Source organism: Triturus cristatus, chromosome 10, assembly GCF_964204655.1.
Source record: "Triturus cristatus chromosome 10, aTriCri1.1, whole genome shotgun sequence".
NCBI lineage: Eukaryota > Metazoa > Chordata > Amphibia > Caudata > Salamandridae > Triturus > Triturus cristatus.
The window spans coordinates 435,705,817-435,724,886 of NC_140593.1; positions in this window are offsets into that span (position 1 = coordinate 435,705,817).

The following is a 19,070-nucleotide window of genomic DNA, read 5'->3' on the forward strand; positions in this document are numbered from 1 at the left end:
GGTAAAGGCATGCGTGCGTTAAGATGCATTCGTGGTTTGGGCTGCATTGTAGAGGCACGCGTGGTTTAGCCATGCGTGATTGTCACACAACCGTTCCCTGACCTGGAAACAAGCATCCTGGGACCGTTTGCATATGCTCAAGTAACAAAACTAAGGATTTATCACATAATCCATAATTTTCTGCATAATCTGAAGATTTTAACTAAAAAGTCAAATTGTTTCTAGCTCAAAAGGATCAAAAGTTACTAAAACACAAGAACAAGTGTAGTTTTGGAGTTGATGGCCCTCAAAAAGGTTCATTTCAGTTGCTTCTTGATGTGTTTGGGTGTTAAACTGGTACTAATTAGGTGAAACCTTTTCCCACACAGCGGTAACATCAGTAAAAGTATCAAAATATTTAAGTAATACTATCAAAAAAGGTGCACATTATGCTGCATAATTTGACCTTTCTTGACGTTTAATATAGTCAACCTTACCGCAAAATTATGGATTTACATGTGGCACATAATCCATCATCTGCTACATAATCTGCAGATTATAAAAATAATTGTTCATAGTTAAAATTGGTTAAAAGGTACTAAAATCATGGTGACATCTTCCTGCGCCAATGGCCCTTTACGAAGATTGACTGCTAATCTTTCAATTGATTACTGTTATATTTGGGTGTTACATTGGTACTAATAAAGGCAAACTCTTCTATCAGACAGTGTTACCATGCATACAAATTAAAAAATAATGAAGTAATGCTATCACAAAATGATCAGCATTACGCCACATAAATTTGCCTTACTGTGCCGCATAATTTAGTCATCCTCGGCCATATAATTACATTGGCCAGTCCTATGCGTGGTCCACGAGCTATTTAATCAACAAATTCTTGCTGACGGGAGTGAAATGCTCATAGTAGTGCTTACTGACTAAAGAGGAGGATTGAGGCTCTTTGAACCTCTTCCATCTTCGATAATCTTTGTAGTGAGTCCTCTATAAACAGGAGGCAGGGCCCATGCCACTACGTAATGACACCAAGCACAGTGATGACTGATCTTGTGTGGAAGAGCTTTAACATACACTTTATTGCTAAATATATACTACAAATGTCACCAAAAAAGCATTAACATGCCAATCTAAAATTCTAGCTAATCTTGAAACATTATGAGTTCCTTAGAACACCTAACTGCCTTTAAAGTCGTCAACTTAAATACAAGGAGAGGTTTATGTTCTAACAACTAAAGCTATTGGAAAGAGTAAGAAAACAACACTTTCTGGATCAAAACAGCAGTAACCCATTTACTGACGTTTGCCAATTGGATATTTATGACGCGCAGTGAAAGACAATAAATTTTAATTTAAACAAACCCATACCACTCTTTAAGAATGTTTGATGTCTGTGAATAAGGCGAATGATTGAAAGATAAATACATTCATTCAGACCTCAAATTCGCAAGACACTGCCTATCACTCACCTTTTCATGTCCCTTAAAATAGGTGTGACCAGGGAACGCGCTGATGTTTCAAGCTCTTTTTCTAGGGAACAACGCGCAGCAGCCCCTGGGCGTCACCATCTTGACAGCAAGTCTCACCATCTACCCCAGCAGAAATCACCAACAGAGGGTGGCATTGTCGCTCCTTGCATAGTGATGGAGCGGGTAGTACAAAATTTTGTATACCTCCCCCATTTTGCATGAAAATTATTAACTAAATAATCCCTTAACTATAATATTATTAAATGAGTTTGCATGTTTATTAATCAACATTATTAATATTCGAATTACACGTGGGTTTTGCATTTTGAATGGCTAAATAACCTTTATGACTAAAATCCGTACGCATACTAACAAGTAGTGTATGTAGTAATTAGAATACTGCATGATATATGTTGCTTTTGTGATGTCTTGTAATGTTGCCCGAGAAGAGGACCAAAAGGGTTAATATAATTGCTTTAAATGTTGCTATACGCTAGATAAATACAAGCACATAGAGGGATTAGTAAGGGGTTAGCATTAGATTTATTATTTCTATGTATTAATAAAATTTTTGTGTTTGTTTCGCTTAAGTTAGCGTTTGGGCCTAAATCAAAGATGGCCACGACGATGTGGTCACTGTCCCACGAGGCGCGGAGTGTGCTGCGCCTGCGCAAAGAATTCTCCTAAACCTCGTCATGACCTGTATACACCATGTACCCTAACAAGGCCACAGTGGGAAGACAGCCAAGACCGAGAACAATCGACTTCACAATAAAAACCGGAACAGACTGATTTCTAAATGAACTCGTGACCTTACCCCTCGAACTGTACTAAGATCTCAAACTTACATCGGTCGATCTCAACCAGCCAATCCCGACTGACCTAAAATATTTAATTTGTATCATCTTTGCTTCATTTTATTATAAAAATACGTAGTAGAATAGAGAGGGATACTTAGCTCATCAACGATCGATGCTGCTCAGGAGGTGCGCTGCGTTTCCTGAATCTTGAAGGTGCAGATACTGCCCGATTATCCAATGACTGCAAACTTTCCTAAATCTACGGGCAATGATAGATGCTTGCACGTCTTTGGTCCTTTGCCGATCATTTGGACTGTAGCATGCTAAGCATAGGACTTTGAGCTTTGGCTTGCTTTCGGACAATTTACGAAAAAATTAATGCGTAGCCAATGAATTAGAGGACTCAAAATAGCCAGTTTAGGTAAATATAACATTCTGCGATTTACTAGAAATTTGATAAACTTTCTAAAACTTTGATGAGACAAATGCGATTTCAAATTATTATGAAAAATTTAGCTAAACGAATTATTGATTAACGAGAAATTATGAGTTGTGAGTTTTCACTTAAGAGATAGATTCTGAAGTCTTGAAATGTGTTTTAGCTGGTTCTAAATCACCATCAACCAATCCAGCTAATTTGGTCCGATCGACCGAAGTGGGAGGAGTGCCTTGATGTTTTAGGATTGAGAATCTGTAGGAGAAAGGGCGTTAATGTATATTTGTAAATGACTTTTCCTTCCCTATAGGTTATACGGTGTTCCCCTCACATGTCTGGCGCTTGAACCACTCATCCCTCCTGTGTGTGCAGACCGGTATGGAAGTGATGTGTGAGTGTTGGTGTTATGGGCCCCACCAATGACTGCATGTGTGAATTAATTAGTGTGACGTCGGGTCTGTGCTGCAGGGAGGATACCGGTAGGGGGTATTACCCCGTTGCTAGGGTTTTTGCGCTGGATCAGTTTTTCTGGTAGCAAGATGATGGTTTTTATTGTTTTGGTTTGGTGATTATTGCTTGTGAATTGCTTATTGATTATTGATTGCGGGAAAGTATTGGTCTATGTATTAACACTCTATGTTGAGTCACGTCGAGTTCTGTGTTGTTTGACGGCTTTTGGGATGTAGGAAGTCGGAAGTTTGTAACGGTTCCGTAGTAGAGCAGAGGTAAGCCCTGCTCTCGGGAAAGACTGAATTGTTGTTGCCCTGTAGGTATGTAGGTACACGAGGAAAACGTGTGACGATTGGAGTTGCACAACACATTTTCTGTATGAGAGGAATGTATGGTAGCCAAGGTCACCTGTGAAATTTTGGTCTTAGGTACCAGCAGTCCAAAAGGCACTCTGATTACGCTTATATCTGGAAAGGGAATAGGTGTTCCCTAAGCTTGCTAGAAGGATAAAGTAGAGGGAAGTGCTACTTTATTAACGAGTGTCATAATTCTGTAGTAGGACAGACTGTTCTCTGTTCTCGGGAAAGACAGAATTCTGTGTGAATGAACTACATTTTCTGTATGAAAGTGCGCGAATGAAATAGCATTCAGGTTAATTGTGAAACTCTGGTTTTATTTCTCAGGAGCATTGGGTCTCCAACAAGGGGGCAGATTTATGGGGCCCTTGCGCCTCATTTACGCCGCCGTTGCGTCACTTTTGTGACGCAGCGGCGGCGCAAATCCTGCGCCATGCTGCGGGGTATTTACAACGTGACGCATCTGGGAGATGCGTCACGTTGTAAAGCCCTGCGCCAGCAGTAGGCGTACCTGTGCAGGGGGGAGGGGGCGTTCCGTCGCAGGAACGCCTCCTAAAAGCAGGCGTAAGGATTGACGCAGCATTGTGAAGATAGGTCCCCCCAAAGCATTGCTGGAGCTGCGTCGGGCTTGCGACGCAACTCCAGCAATGCGCCACTTTTACGGCACAGATGCGTCACGCATCTGTGCCATTTTTGCCCCATGGTGCGCCGCATTGTAAATGCGGCGCATCCTTGGTGGCGGAGCTGTGGCGCACAATAACTGGCGCATCCCTGCTGATATGCAGGGATGCGCCAGTTATTATAAATCTGCCCCTTTGTGTCTTAATTCTGGAGAAACGGTTAGCTGATGCTTGATAGAAGGGTAAGGTAGAGGGATGTGCTACTTTATCAACGGAAGTAACGATTCCGTAGTAAGGCAGAGGTAAGCGCTGCTCTCGGGAAAGACGGAATTCTTGTGAAAAAGGTCATTAACTGTTCTTTTGTTAGCGAAACAGATAATGGTGGCGTTTTTATGTCGTTACTAACAGATTTGTAAGTTAAAAGAACGTAAGGAGCTGACCGAGGAATATTTTGTAAAGGAGGGGTCAGCAGAAGCAGGAGTAGCGAGAAAAGCTGACGTCAGAAAGACTGCGCTGGGATTGGCTAATCAGTAAGAAGCGTAGACGCTCCTGATTGGTGTGATAGTGTACGCCGCGCTAGGAGTGGAGAATTACAGGGTGACGAAGACGCTGCTGATTGGTGCGTTAGTGTGAATTTCGCTGGGATTGGAGAATTGCTGAAGTGACATAGACGCTCCGGATTGGTGCGTTAGTGTGAGTCGCGCTGCGATTGGTTAAAATAACAGAATAGTCGTAGGGAAAATCTAGCGATACACGGAAGACAAAATGATGTATTACGATCCACCAGAAAAAGAGAAAAAGTCCTGGTTTGGGAAAATCAAGAGTTTATTTAAAAAGGATAAACCGATTAAGACTAGAGAGGGACAGTTGCTTCCTCCACCGAAATCTCCCGCATCCTTTATGGTTGCGAAATACGGATATCATACTTGTATTTGGTTGGACAATTGGGCAAAGTATACAAAAGATGATGGAGTTTTGGCATTTCCAGAACATGGTTCATTTAATTTAGCGGTTTTAAGAAATTTGAGAGAGAGAATGATGAATCTAGAACCGAGACCTAGACCAACACAGTTCGAAGCATTGACTGAATGGGAAGATGAGATGCATGACAGGGAACGACAGAGGAGTGGCGGAAGGTATAGATACATGTTTGGTAGATCACATGGACAGGAGAATCATGATGACAGAATGAGGAGATGGCGAAGTGCAAATATGGCTGATGGTTTGTTTCCAGTGAGACATGCTGAAGAAGTTAGTGGAAGAAAATGTACAGAAAAGAGACATAATATAGAATCAGGAGGGTATGGAGTGCATGAATTGGAGGATGACGTTCTTGATGACATGTTTTATAAAATTCCACCCCGTATCAACCAGATCCTGACATGTTGACACCAAGTGCCCCAATGAGAGAGACTTTGCGAATCATAAAAGTTGAATCAGTACCCCAAGAAATAGGGAGAAATAATTCTTTCAGAGAAATAGAGAGAAAACAGGATGGTAAAATGAGCAATGAAAATTCGGCAGAATTAGCGAAAACAACTTTAGAGTTAACTGAAAAGATTAGGGCATTAACTAAAAACTTAGAAGCCGTGACAGTTCATGTAACTATAGGTCCTGTAATGCCTATTTTTGACAAACAGAAAGATAATGAGCATTGTTTAATGGTCCCTTATAACAGTAATAAACAGACAGAGAGGCCAAGGATAAATTCAAATGAAAACCCATGGAGACAAACAGTAAGTACATCAGAACAGAGTACGCCTAAAACTTTGACAGCAAATCCAGGTTTAGTGGAAAGACTGATAATGACTACAGATTCTGCATCAGAAACTCCAAGAGACCCAAAACGAGGTAATGAGGAGAAAACAATAGGTCCTACTTGAGACAAATTAAGCTAATGGTTGAGGAGCTTACAGAGAGAAGACAAAGAATCCCAATCTATAGATGGGCCAAACTAAGGATGGTTTGGGAAGAATTAATAGTAGGGACTATCCCCACAGAAAAGCTGAAAAACTATCAGGATGAAGAATTACTATTTCTATGTAAAAGCATAACATGGAGAGCAAAGAGACTACATGAAAGACTAGAAGAAGTGGCAAATGAAATGGGTATAGATATGGAAAGAGTAAAAGCCTTACAAAAACCCACAGAGTAGATTTTTCTGAAAAAGATATTGAAAATCTGAACACCACAGGAAGAATAACTCAGATTAAAGACATAATCATTTTGTTGAGAAAATGGGGAGATGTAGATAAATGGAAAAGTAGATAGTTTAGAAAACGAGATGATGCTTCAGATAAAACATTTGCAGCTTTCCCCGTGAGAGAAAAAGAAAAGGTAGTGACAGAATGTCCCATGAGATAAATTCCAGGAGGAGGATATGTACATGTTCCTTGGAATAGGCAGGATATTTTGTCATTTACAAATGATTTCCCTCGACTACGCGAAAAGCCAGTCGAGTGGTATAGGCAAGTGGATAGATTTGTAAAATTATCAAAAGTTTTGTAGATTTATTTAAATAGTCTATTTGACATAATAGTACCAGCAGATCTATGGACGGAGTGCAAGCTGATGATCAATTGGCCTACACAGGAATACCCTAGGGATCCAAAGATAGGAGCCCCTGACCCGGAAGTGATGAAACAATATGAACAAGTAATTGTTTTCCTGAAAAACAAGATACCCCCTAAAGAGACTGATTGGGTGAAAATAGACCGAACACATCAAGAAGCTAAGGAGTCAGTACACGCATATTATGAGAGGTTGATCCTTGCCTTTAAACAGTTTAGTGGTGATGAAAATTTGAGTGAGAAGGATTTGTCATTTTGTATACAGATTTGTATATGGTCTACGTCCTGAAATTAGTGAGATGATTAAACAGCATACAGTGGATTGGCAAAATAAGAAAATAGATGAAGTACTAAGACATGCAAAGTATTTTAGTGATGAAATTGAAGCCAAGCAGCGTAAGTTAAAAGAAAAGGCTATGTGGGCACAAGTAAAAGTGGCAGAAAGACAGGAAGCTCAGCTGATTGAACAAGCAAATAGTGCAGGTCCAAAACCTAAATTTAATGCTGGAAAAGGAAAAGGACAATTTAATATAGAAGAAGCCAAAAAGAAATGGCCATGTCACAATTGCGGAAGAATAGGGCACTGGAAATCCAAGTGTAAATTTCCCCCGAATACTAATAATGATAATGCATCATTGAATCCACAGGTGCAGAAAGAGGTGAGTGGTCAACCACAGCGACAGCAGCAGGTTGTTACTCAACAGAATCAGGTGCCAAAACCGCCTTTTCCACAGAACGTAAATTCACAGAAATACAGTAATGAGACAGGATTCTACAACGAAGAACAGGTAACTAAGCTGCCGCACGCTAGCGCTGTTTCCCAGTAATGGCTACAACGTGATGAGCGTGAGTAAGAAGAAGGTTATTGACGGTGCCGAAGAGAGGAAGAAGAGTGCGTACTTGGCGCAACTCTAGAAGTAGACCAGACAGGCCCTTTTGTGGATGGAAAGGTAAATGATGAAAATATTACTTTCCTAGTAGATACTGGTGCTACTCGATCAACTGTTAGGTCAGCTGATGTTAAGAATCTTCCTCTCTCGGACGAAACAATCCAAGTGGTTGGAGTATCCAATAGACAGATTAAAACGTATCTCACAGAACCAGTAAAAGTCAATATAGAAAATTTTTCGGAAATGCACCGCTTTGTCGTGTGTGATTGAAGTCCTGTAAATTTGTTAGGCAGAGACTTACTGTGCAAAATGAATTGCACCATATTTTGTACCCCTGATGGTATAGCATTTTAGGCCCCTGATGAAGACGTACTGTGTAAAATTACTATGGCTAATATGGAAACAGAGATAACTGAAGCCTTTGCTGTATTCAACCCTGACGAACTTCCAATAGAATTGAAACAGACAGTAAAAGCAGAAGTCTGGGATTTCACAGGAGAAGATGTAGGATTAATGAAAAATATAGATCCCGTAAAAATAACAGTGAAGGAAGGAATAAGCTATCCAAATGTTCCTCAATATAAACTAACACCCGTGATAATTGAAGGAGTTACTCCTATAATTAAGAAAATGGTTAAACAAGGTATTTTGAGTGAAATAATGAGTAGTCCATGTAATTCACCAATTATGGGACTGAAAAAGCCTAATGGAAAGTTCAGGATAGTACAAGATTTGAGAAAGATAAACAAAATTGTTGTGTCATGTTGTCCTATTGTACCAAATCGATCTGTAATTTTGTATCAGATTCCTCATGACGCAGAATGGTATTCAGTGATTGATCTATGCCATGCTTTCTCTTCCATCCCGTTGCACCATGATAGCCAACAAATTTTTGCGTGTTGTTTTGGCGAACGTATTTTGGTTTGGTGCCGAATCCCACAGGGGTATACAGAGAGCCCCTTGATTTTTAATCAGATATTGAAAAAGTCCTTGGAAGACTTAAAAATGCCCGAGAATTCAGTGTTAGTCCAATATATTGACGACCTACTTGTGGCGTCAAAGACTCGGGAAGCCTGTGTGATGGACACCATAGCATTGCTAAATCATTTGGCAGATGGAGGACTTAAGGTATCCCCATCGAAATTGCGATTTTGTCAGAAAGAAGTACAATATTTAGGTCACAAAATTGAAAAGGACTGAGGAAAATAACTACAGACAGAATCCAGATAATAAAAGCAATGAGAGCTCCAAAGAGAATGTTTCTTGGAATGGTTGGATATTGTCGTCAGTGGATAAGTAACTTTTCCCTGATCGCAAAACCTTTGGTACGCCTGACGAGAAGTGATGTAAAAGACCCCATTGACTTAAATAGGGAAGAATTAGCAGCTTTTAAACAGCTAAGAGACAGTTTGTGTGAAGCGCCAGCATTAGGAATGAGAAGGAGTTTGAGCTGTACTACAGTGAGAGGAATGGATGTGCACTCTCTGTACTAATACAGAAACATGGAAAATTGAGAAGACCAATTGCATACTTTTCAGCTATGCTAGACCCTGTAGCTATAGCGTTACCAGGTTGTTTGAAAGCAGTAGCTGCTACTTGTAAGAGTCTGGAACAGAGTGAAGGAATTGTGATGGGATACCCTGTGCGAGCGTTTGTACCTCATGATGTGGCAATCCTTTTAACAAGGAGCCGTACTCGGTTTATGACACATAGTCGGCTGACTAAATATGAGAAGGTCATATTAGGTGCAACGAATGTGAGCCTTGCGAGATACTTGAATGGGAATCCTTCAACGTTACTGCCTGATTCTGAGAATGTAGAAGTCAGAGACGAAGTAGATCATGATTGTTTAGATGTACTCGATTTTTGTACCAAACCACGACCTGATATAAAAGATGTACCATTGTCAGAAAGTGACTTTGTGATGTTTGTGGACGGGTCATGCTTGAGAACAGACAAAGGAATTCTAAGTGCAGCATATGCAGTATGCACAGTTGCAGCAGTAATGGAAGCATTTTACTTGAAGGGAGTAAAATCAGCCCAGGTTGCTGAACTTGTAGCCTTAACTAGAGCATGCAAGTTGGGAAAGAATGTGAGAGTGACTGTGATAACTGATAGTCAGTATGGCTTTGGTGTTGTGCATGATTTCAGCCAGATATGGCTGCAGAGAGGATTTCTGACTTCTAGTGGAACTCCTATAAAGAATGCTGAAGTGGTTGGGAAGATGCTTGAGGCGATACAGCTGCCTAAGCAATTGACCGTTGTAAAGTGTGCTGCCCACGTTCAGACGGGAGATTATGTCGCAGTTGGTAATAAGTAATTGTGCTCGTAATCAAAATTCGATCAACAGAGCTAAAGAAAGGGAGATGAATTCTTGCCCCCTACTGTTTACTAACGTTGTGAATACTTGGGAGGAAGTGAGGCAATTGCAGGAAGAAGCAGGAGATGAGGAAATGAGACAGTGGGTAAAAGCAGGATGTGCACCAAGGGAAACAGATCATGTGTGGGTTTATCGAGATGAAAGACCAGTCATGCCTGATAGCATGGTGTCTGCCATGGCACGTATGTATCATGTACAGGGACACATAGGGAGAGACACGATGATTAGGTCCTTTAAACAAACTTGGTACAATGCAAAATTTAAACTTGTAGCTGAGAGCCTTTGTCAAAGATGCCTTATATGTCAGCAGTTCAATCCTGGAAGGAAAACAGTGGTAAGTCTAGGAACGATAGGTCGAGAAGGAGGGCCTTTCACCAGAATGCAGATTGATTTCATTGAAATGCCTCCCTGTAACAGGTTGAGGTATGTTCTAGTGATGGTTTGTTTGTTTTCTAGATGGATAGAAGCATATCCCACAAGAAGAAGTGATGGAATCACAGTGGCAAATTTGCTTTTGAGAGAATTCATACCTAGATTCGGGTTCCCAGTCACAATTGAATCAGATAGAGGAAAACATTTTCATAATGAGATCATGAAATTGATTTGTGAAGCATTGAATGTACAACAAAAACTGCATTGTACCTATCGCCCAGAGGCTTCTGGTGTGGTGGAACAAATGAATGGCATCATTAAAAAACCGATTGGGAAAAATGTGTTTAGCCACAGGTTTGAAGTGGCCTGATGTCTTGCCTCTAGTACTCATGACTATTAGATCTATTCCAGATAGGAACACGGGTTTGAGCCCCCATGAAATTATCATGGGAAGAGCAATGTGTCATGTATTCATACCAGTCAACAAGCTGTTGCCTATAACTGATGACTTGGTGTTGGATTACTGTAAGGGGCCGGCTGACGCAGTTCATTCTGTGTTTCATCAGGTTGGATCGGATGCCACTACCCTTGAAAAGAAGCAAGCTCATGATCTGAGCCCAGGAGACTGGGTAAGAATCAAAGTACACAGGAGAAGGAACAGTCTGGTCCCACGTTGGGGAAAACCACGACAAGTGATTTTGACTACAACAGCTGTGAAGTGTGCTGGAATAAAGAACTGGATTCATGCTAGTCACACACTGAGAATCCCAAATCCAGTGGATAACAAAGAAGGAGAATATTTTGAAGAGTCAGAGACTAGTTCTGAATCGGATGCTGAAGAAATAAGAACAAGAGAAAATCCTGAAAGGGGGGAGTCAGAACCAAGTTTGATTGTTGCCCCAGAGAATATTCCTTTAAGAAGAAAATTACAGATTTCTGATACCAGCTCAGACTCAAAGACTGAACAAGAACAGGTACATCGGAGAAAAGAGAAAAGCAGTGAAGAGACAATCAAAGAAATTGTTGGTAAGGAAGTTCCTGATGGAAAGCTGAGAGAAATTCCACCTGAAATAACAAAAGTAGATGAACAGGTGCCAGATACAGAAAGTGAGGGAAAGATTCTTGCAGAAGACCCCCGAGGAGTTGTAGGGAATTCGAGCATTCAGTTAGAAGAAGGGTCAGTTAGTCAGCAGGAAGATTGTGTGCAAGAACCACAAGGAGGGACAGAAGTAGGGGGAAATAAAAGAAGTGGTGGAAAGAAGAACAGCTGAAAGCAAAAAGCAAGTTGAAACAGAATCAGAGGAAAGTGATGAAGAAATACTAGAAGGTCGAGTTCTGAGAAAAAGAGCATGGAGAGCTGAAAAGAATGATAAAGGAAATAAATCGAAAAGACCAGCAAGAGAGGAAATCTGGCCAAACAAAATAAAAAGATTGAGATACCGACTGACAAGAGTGAATTCACCAAGAGCTGAACAGGTGAATGAAGTATCTAGCCAAGAAAAATCGAAAAATGACAAAATAACTACAGCGGAGGAAAACAAAAGAACGAGAAAGCCTAACCAGAAGTATAAGTCGCCGGAATGGACGTATGTGACCATGCCTGAAATAAAATAAGAGGCGGATAGCCAAGAAAACCCAGAGGTGACTGTACCGGAAGTGGTTGAGGAAGACGAAGAATCGGAAATCCTGAGAGTTATCTTGTCCGATATTGGAGAAGAGACGGATGTTCAGGAAGTTCTGTATCAAGATTATGAGAGAAAAGTGAAAGACGATCAAATGCCAAACTGAATAAGACAAAAATGCTGCTAGTGGAAAGACAATAGAATACTGGAAAAGACATAACTGATAGAACCAAGTAGGTGCTTAGAGCCTTGGGTTAGACAAAACTTGTTGTGAAGTAGAAGAGGCTAAGTCAAAAGACACTGATAATTTTTACGAAAATGGCAAACACAGAAAGTAGAAAAGCTAAATGTACGTTCCTTAGAAGGTGGTTTAAAATGTGTTGTTGTTTTTATGGAGTGTATTAGCTTTAATGATATCATTTAAAGTTACGCTAGAAACAATATAAGGACATAGTGAGAATAAAACTAATATAGAAAAGATTCAGAAAGTATATCCGACTAAAATAGATAGGAATTATCTTCATAAAGACAGGTCTATAAAGGATTTCTCTAACAATGTGTTTTCAAAACTATTGTATGAATATGTAAAGACAATGGATGTGAGGGATTGCTACGTTTGTATGCAGCTACCAGCATCTGTATCGGAGGGAGTGACCTACCATCACCTTCCAGTAACCTATGGAATAACATGTAGTGTGATAGCTAGTTTGTTTTATAAAATAGGGAAATTAGAATATTATTTTTCAGATGTAGATAACATATTTTCACAAGCACCTGCAATTAACAAATTGAATAAAGTAAAGCCTGCAAAGGTGTTAGATGAATTTTTCTTAGAAACTAAAGAACTAATATTAGAATATAAATTTAGAAATAATCTGATTTGCAGTTTAAAGAAAGAGGAAAAGACGTTCTTGGAATTGTTTGAAGAAAGGAGATTGACAATGCAAAAGAAACTATCTGAGGGAAGAGAGGAAAAGACAGTCTGGGATGTTGAAATGGAAAAACATTTGAAGGGAAAAGCTAGTCCAACTATAGCTTTAGATTGGCCACAGAAAGGAAAGTTGTGTATTAGAAGGAATCAAACTGCCTATGATAATTACTTTGTAGGTAACAGTGAATGCCATGATACATACCGAATCATGGGTGGATGGAGATTTAAAGGAGGAAATGATCCAGTTTTTCCTGGGTTATATTTTATCTGCAGGAACAAGGCATATTATCGGTTGCCAGACCATTGGTATGGCACATGTTATGTAGGTCTGGTTTTCCCAAAGATATTCCACATGGGAAGAGGAGAAGATGGTGTACATAAGTTAGGTAGTTTACTAACACGTAGAAAAACAGGATCTTGGTCAGAAATTGTAGGAGCCATTTTTGGAGCATTGATACCAGCAGTGGGAATATCTCTGAATGCACAAAAAATTAGAAAACTATCAACAGTAGTGGATCGCTTGTCAACAAGCACCACTGGAGGATTCTTATTGGTAAATACTGAAATGGTTGCCATGCGTGCCATGGTAATGCAAAATCGACTTGCCCTTGATATATTATTGGCAAAAGAGGGTGGAGTCTGTGGAATGCTGAAAGTTCAGCATTGTTGTACTTACATTCCAGACGAAAGTAAAGATCTGAAGATATACATTAAAAATATAACTGAATTGCATGAGGAAATCACCCCATTGGAGGTTGAAAGTGTTTGGGAAAAGATTGGTAAGAAACTTTCTTCTATTAAAGATTTCCTGTTAAACTTAGGTGGTACATTTATAGGTAGAATCCTATTTCCATTAACATGTGTGATTTTTATAGTATTAATTTTAAGATTAGGATGTTTATGTCATAAAAGAAAGAAAATACAGAAAAGGTTAAAAAGAGAAAATTTGAAAAGAAGACAGAATTTGAAGAGATAGAATTAGAAGAAATGAAAGACAATAGCAAGAAGAGAAGAAATTGGGGAAACAGAAATGTGAATTAATCTAAAGAATTCATTTCGCTTTCTTGACAAATTGATACAAAATATTAATGGTGTGGTGATAAAATCACCAAAGGGGGGATTGATGGAGCGGGTAGTACAAAATGTTGTCTACCTCCCCCATTTTGTATGAAAATTATTAATTAAATAATCCATTAACTATAATATTATTAAATGAGTGTGCATGTTTATTAATCAACATTATTAATATTTGAATTACACGTGGGTTTTGCATTTTGAATGGCTAAATAACCTTTATGACTAAAATTCGTACGCATACTAACAAGTAGTATATGTAGTAATTAGAATACTGCATGATATATGTTGCTTTTGTGATGTCTTGTAATGTTGCCCGAGAAGAGGACCAAAAGGGTGAATATAATCGCTTTAAATGTTGCTATACGCTAGATAAATACAAGCACATAGAGGGATTAGTAAGGGATTAACATTAGATTCATTATTTCTATGTATTAATTACATTTTTGTGTTTGTTTCGCTTAAGTTAGCGTTTGGGCCTAAATCCAAGATGGCCGCCGATGCTACACGACGATGTGGTCGCTGTCCCACTGTCAGCTCCGATAGCTTCAAGACGAATCCGTGGAGCACCTCGGAGTTGGTTCGTTGCACAAAGGGTTCCACCTCTTGATCGTTTCCTCTCTGATTGCTATTATAGCCCAAGAGACAGATCGGATCAAGTGAGGGAAGGAAAGGATGGGGACAGCGGGGAGGGAGATCTGCAAAAACATAAACATACCATTAAACAATTTTATCTATGCGTATACTTCTATATAACTTTATCCTGAGAATATACCCAATGGAGTTTGACAGTACCTGTAAAAGAAAATAACCATGTAATTCATTTCACATGCTCTGACCAGTTTTTATTCTTTGTTGTTGCGCTCGGGATGGTTTATACCCTTAGTCTACACACACCACAAAGAATAGGCAGCGTTATTACCATAAGAACCAAGAGGTATTTGCATGCCTACTGTAAAAGAACCTTTTGGATATGAACAACTGAACTCTTGTTTCATGAACTCCACCGTTTCTCAACACGGCTTTAATTCCATGAACTCCACCGTTTCTCAACACGGCTTTAATTCCCTGAACTCCACGGTTTCGCAAACACGGCTTCGGCTAAGGAATAATGCACTCTAGTTACCGATTCAAAACCCGGCTTCGGCCCTCAGTGCGCCACCCATGTATTTGCACTCTTTGAATTCTCTCATTCACTCTCTTATCCACACTTGAGGAGATCGAGCGTAATTTCAATGTCTGAGCCGTTCACTTCACGGCGTCGTTATCACTCTCACACACTCGTACGTGTACCAAATAATTGCTTCAAGCTTTACTTGCACCCTACCTGTGTTTTGCCACCTTGGGTGTTCCTCTTTAACGTAACCTGCAGAGCGAGCGCATAGGGGAAGAACTCTCAAGAAACCGGTAACCCGCTCCGGTGCTCACTGCGGTACCCTTGCCCCCACACTTTGAAAACACCCTACCACTGTACGGCTGCCTTCAGGAACGAAAATCAGGAATATCCGGCACTGGCGTGGCGTGTCTGTTCCTCCTTTCACCGCGCGAAGCCGGAAATGACGGTGCGCGTTGGACAGCGCGTCAGCGAGTGATGGATGCGCCGCGCTGTCTTCTGGGTCCTGAAGTCCGTGACGTGACGATTCACCTGACAACGTACATTACAAGCACTCCTGTAACAGTACATCCCTCCCCCGAGGGACGTTGTCAGGGTCTTGGTTTCGAGGGATTCATGGAATGGAATTTCCTGACCAGTCGTGGAGCGTGGACAGCTTCTGCGGGCTCCCAGGAGTCTTCCTCCGATCCATATCCTTTCCATGATATCAGATACCATACCTTCCTTCCTCTTTTCTTGGAGTCCACCACCGCTCGTACCTCATATTCTGGTTCGTTGTCAATCAAGATTGGCTTAGGGCGTTTGGGTCCTGGAGTGTGGGATGGTTTTAATAAAGAGACGTGGAAGACAGGATGAATACGCATATGATTTGGTAACGCTAGTTTCACCGCGACTGGATTGATTATCTTGAGAATCTTATAAGGACCGATGTATCGCGGGTTAAAGATGTTATAGCGTCGAAAGCGTATATTCCTGGTTGATAACCATACCACATCACCTTCCTTGTACAATGGTTCGGGCCTCCGATGTTTATCTGCTTGTCTTTTATACGTGGTTTTTGCTTTTTCGACATTTCTTTGGGTCTCTTTTAGGATTCTTTGAATTCCTTTAATTCTTGTTTGTATCTCTGGTACCTTTGATGTTTCTCTAGGTAGTATAAATGGGAGGAATCGGGGGTGAAAGCCATATGTCACAAAAAACGGGGCTAGTTTAGTGGTGCTATGTTGAGCACTGTTGTAGGCAATTTCAGCTAGCCATAACCATTCTACCCAGGTTTCTGTAGTGCTTTGTACATATGCTTTCAAATATTGTTTCAGAGTTTGGTTCAACCTCTCTGTCTGCCCGTGGGTGAAAGCTAATAGACAGGTCAGAATTGATTTGTAAGGCGGAACACCATACTCTCCAAAACTGTGACGTAAATTGCGTGCCTCTGTCTGTTACAATTGTCTTGGGTAGGCCATGGAGTCATACCACGTGAGTTAACAATAGCTTGGCCACCTGTCCCGAAGTAGGTAGACCAGAACACGCAATGAAGTGGCCCATCTTCGTTAAACTATCAATTACTACCAAGATAGTGGTATGTCCTTTATCCTTAGGTAAGCCTACGATGAAATCTAACGTTATGTGTTCCCACGGTGTGTTCGGGGTTGGTAATGGTTGAAGCAACCCATAAGGCTTACCTCGATCAGGTTTAGTTTGCATACAAACGTGGCAAGTCTGTACAAGCGATTTCACATCGCTGGTCATTGTAGGCCACCAAAATTGTCTCAGAAGCCGTTCTTGGGTCTTTTCTCTTCCGTTGTGTCCCGCTGTGGGAGAAGTATGACACCAGTGAAGCGCTTCTTGGCGTAAGCTCGGAGTAGGCACGAATAACTGATTCCCTTTCATGGGGAGGCCTTCTCTCACCTTCCACTCCTTGTGGTCTGCCAACCACCTCTGCCATCTTGGTTTTTTCATTTCTGTCTTCACCTTAGTGAGGAATTGCTCTGTTTTCAACACACAGATCGCCTGATCAGGATGTATGATGGATCTTGCTATCGGTTCTGAGAGCTCTGGTGCACTTTCTTGTCTCGAAAGGGCATCTGCCTTTTTGTTTGCACTCTCTAGTCTGTAGGTGAGCACAAACCGAAATTCTTCGTAGAAAAGCATCCACCTCAGTTGTCGAGGGGAGAGAAGGCGAGCCGATGTCATGTATTGTAAATTCCGATGATCGGAATACACTGTAGTGGTATGTTTGGCTCCCATTAAATAGTGTCGCCACTCCTTGAAAGCATCTCTTATGGCTAGCAGTTCTTTTTCTGCTATGGTGTAATTGAGTTCTGATCCACTCAATTTTTTGGACATAAAGGCGATGGGATGCAGAAGCCCGTTCTGGGGATCCCTCTGGGATAGGACTGCACCTATAGCGACTTCCGATGCATCGGCCTCCACTAAATATGGTCTCTCAGGATCTGGGTGTGCCAGGACAGGTGCTGTTGTAAAGGCTTTTCTCAGCTGAACGAATGCCTGTTGTGCCTCAGGCGTCCAAACGAATTTAACCTTTTTTCTGAGAAGTTGAGTTATTGGCGCTACTATATCTGAAAATTGAGAAATTAATCGTCTATAAAAGTTTGCGAATCCTAGAAAGGATTGTACATCCTTTACATTTGTAGGGATTGGCCACTGTTGTACTGCCGAGATCTTTCTTTCTGCCATGGTTTGTCCTTGTGCAGACAACATCACCCCCAGAAACTCAACTTGGTCTACGTGAAACTCACATTTACTGAGTTTACAGTACAGCTTGTTTGCTCTCAATGCCTCCAACACCTTTCCTACATGTTGCTGGTGATGGTGGACGTCTTCCGAGTATATTAAGATATCATCGATGTATACAATGACAAACCTGTCCAAATACTCCCTCAACACCTCGTTCAAAAAGAATTGGAAAGCGGCAGGTGCGTTGCAAAGTCCGAACGGCATCACTTGATACTCGAATAATCCATATCTAGTGCGAAAAGCCGTTTTCCATTCATCACCCCGTCGCATGCGAACAAGGTGGTAAGCACCCCGCAAATCAAGTTTGGTATATACCACCGCCTTCTTTACTTGGTCCAGTAGAACCGATATTAATGGCAGGGGGTAGCTATTCTTAATCGTCACTTTATTCAATGCGCGAAAGTCTATACAAGTCCTCAACTTGCCATTAGCCTTTGGAATAAAGAAAAGGGGCGATGCAGCTGGGGATTTCGATGGTCTAATAAACCCATTTGCCTGGTACTTCTCAAGATATTCCCGTAAATGTTCGTTTTCTCTTTCTGACAGAGCATAGATTCTCCCATGGCACCACCGCCCCAGGAACCAAATCTATTTGACAATCGTACGGGCGATGGGGAGGTAGTTGATCAGCCTGTCTTTCATTAAAGACCTCCCGGTATTCCCTATACCTGTGGGGCAGTTCTATGTCCTTTTCTGCTGCTGTAGCTATGGTATACCCTTCTTGCGGGGATCTGGTTATTTGAGGCTTATCCCGTAAACAGTTTTGAATACAGAACGGGGAGGTAAAGACTATACTGCGGTCTATCCAATTTATGGTAGGGTTATGTTTGGTTAACCACGGTAATTCCAGAATTACCCCATATGAGGGTGTCTTGATGATATTGAATACCAATCTTTCTCTATGGGTCTCCCCACACCCTACCTCAAGGGAGGGGGTGCTAAATCCAATGGGTCCGGAAACCAGATTCCTACCATCTACTGTTAACACAGTTTCCAACCATTCTTTAGCCACCTTTGATATCCCCAAGGTCTGCACTAACTCCTCATCCATAAAGAGGCCTGTAGCACCGGAATCCAGAAGGGCAGTAACTTCGATTGATTGCTCCTTTAGAAGGAACCGAAGATGCACAAAAAAATGATCTTTCTTGCCTATCACAGAAGGTATCTCATATGGGCCCGTGGAATTTCCTCCCCCAATCCCTGGGCCTATTAGTTTTCCGCCTTCACTACTGTCATCG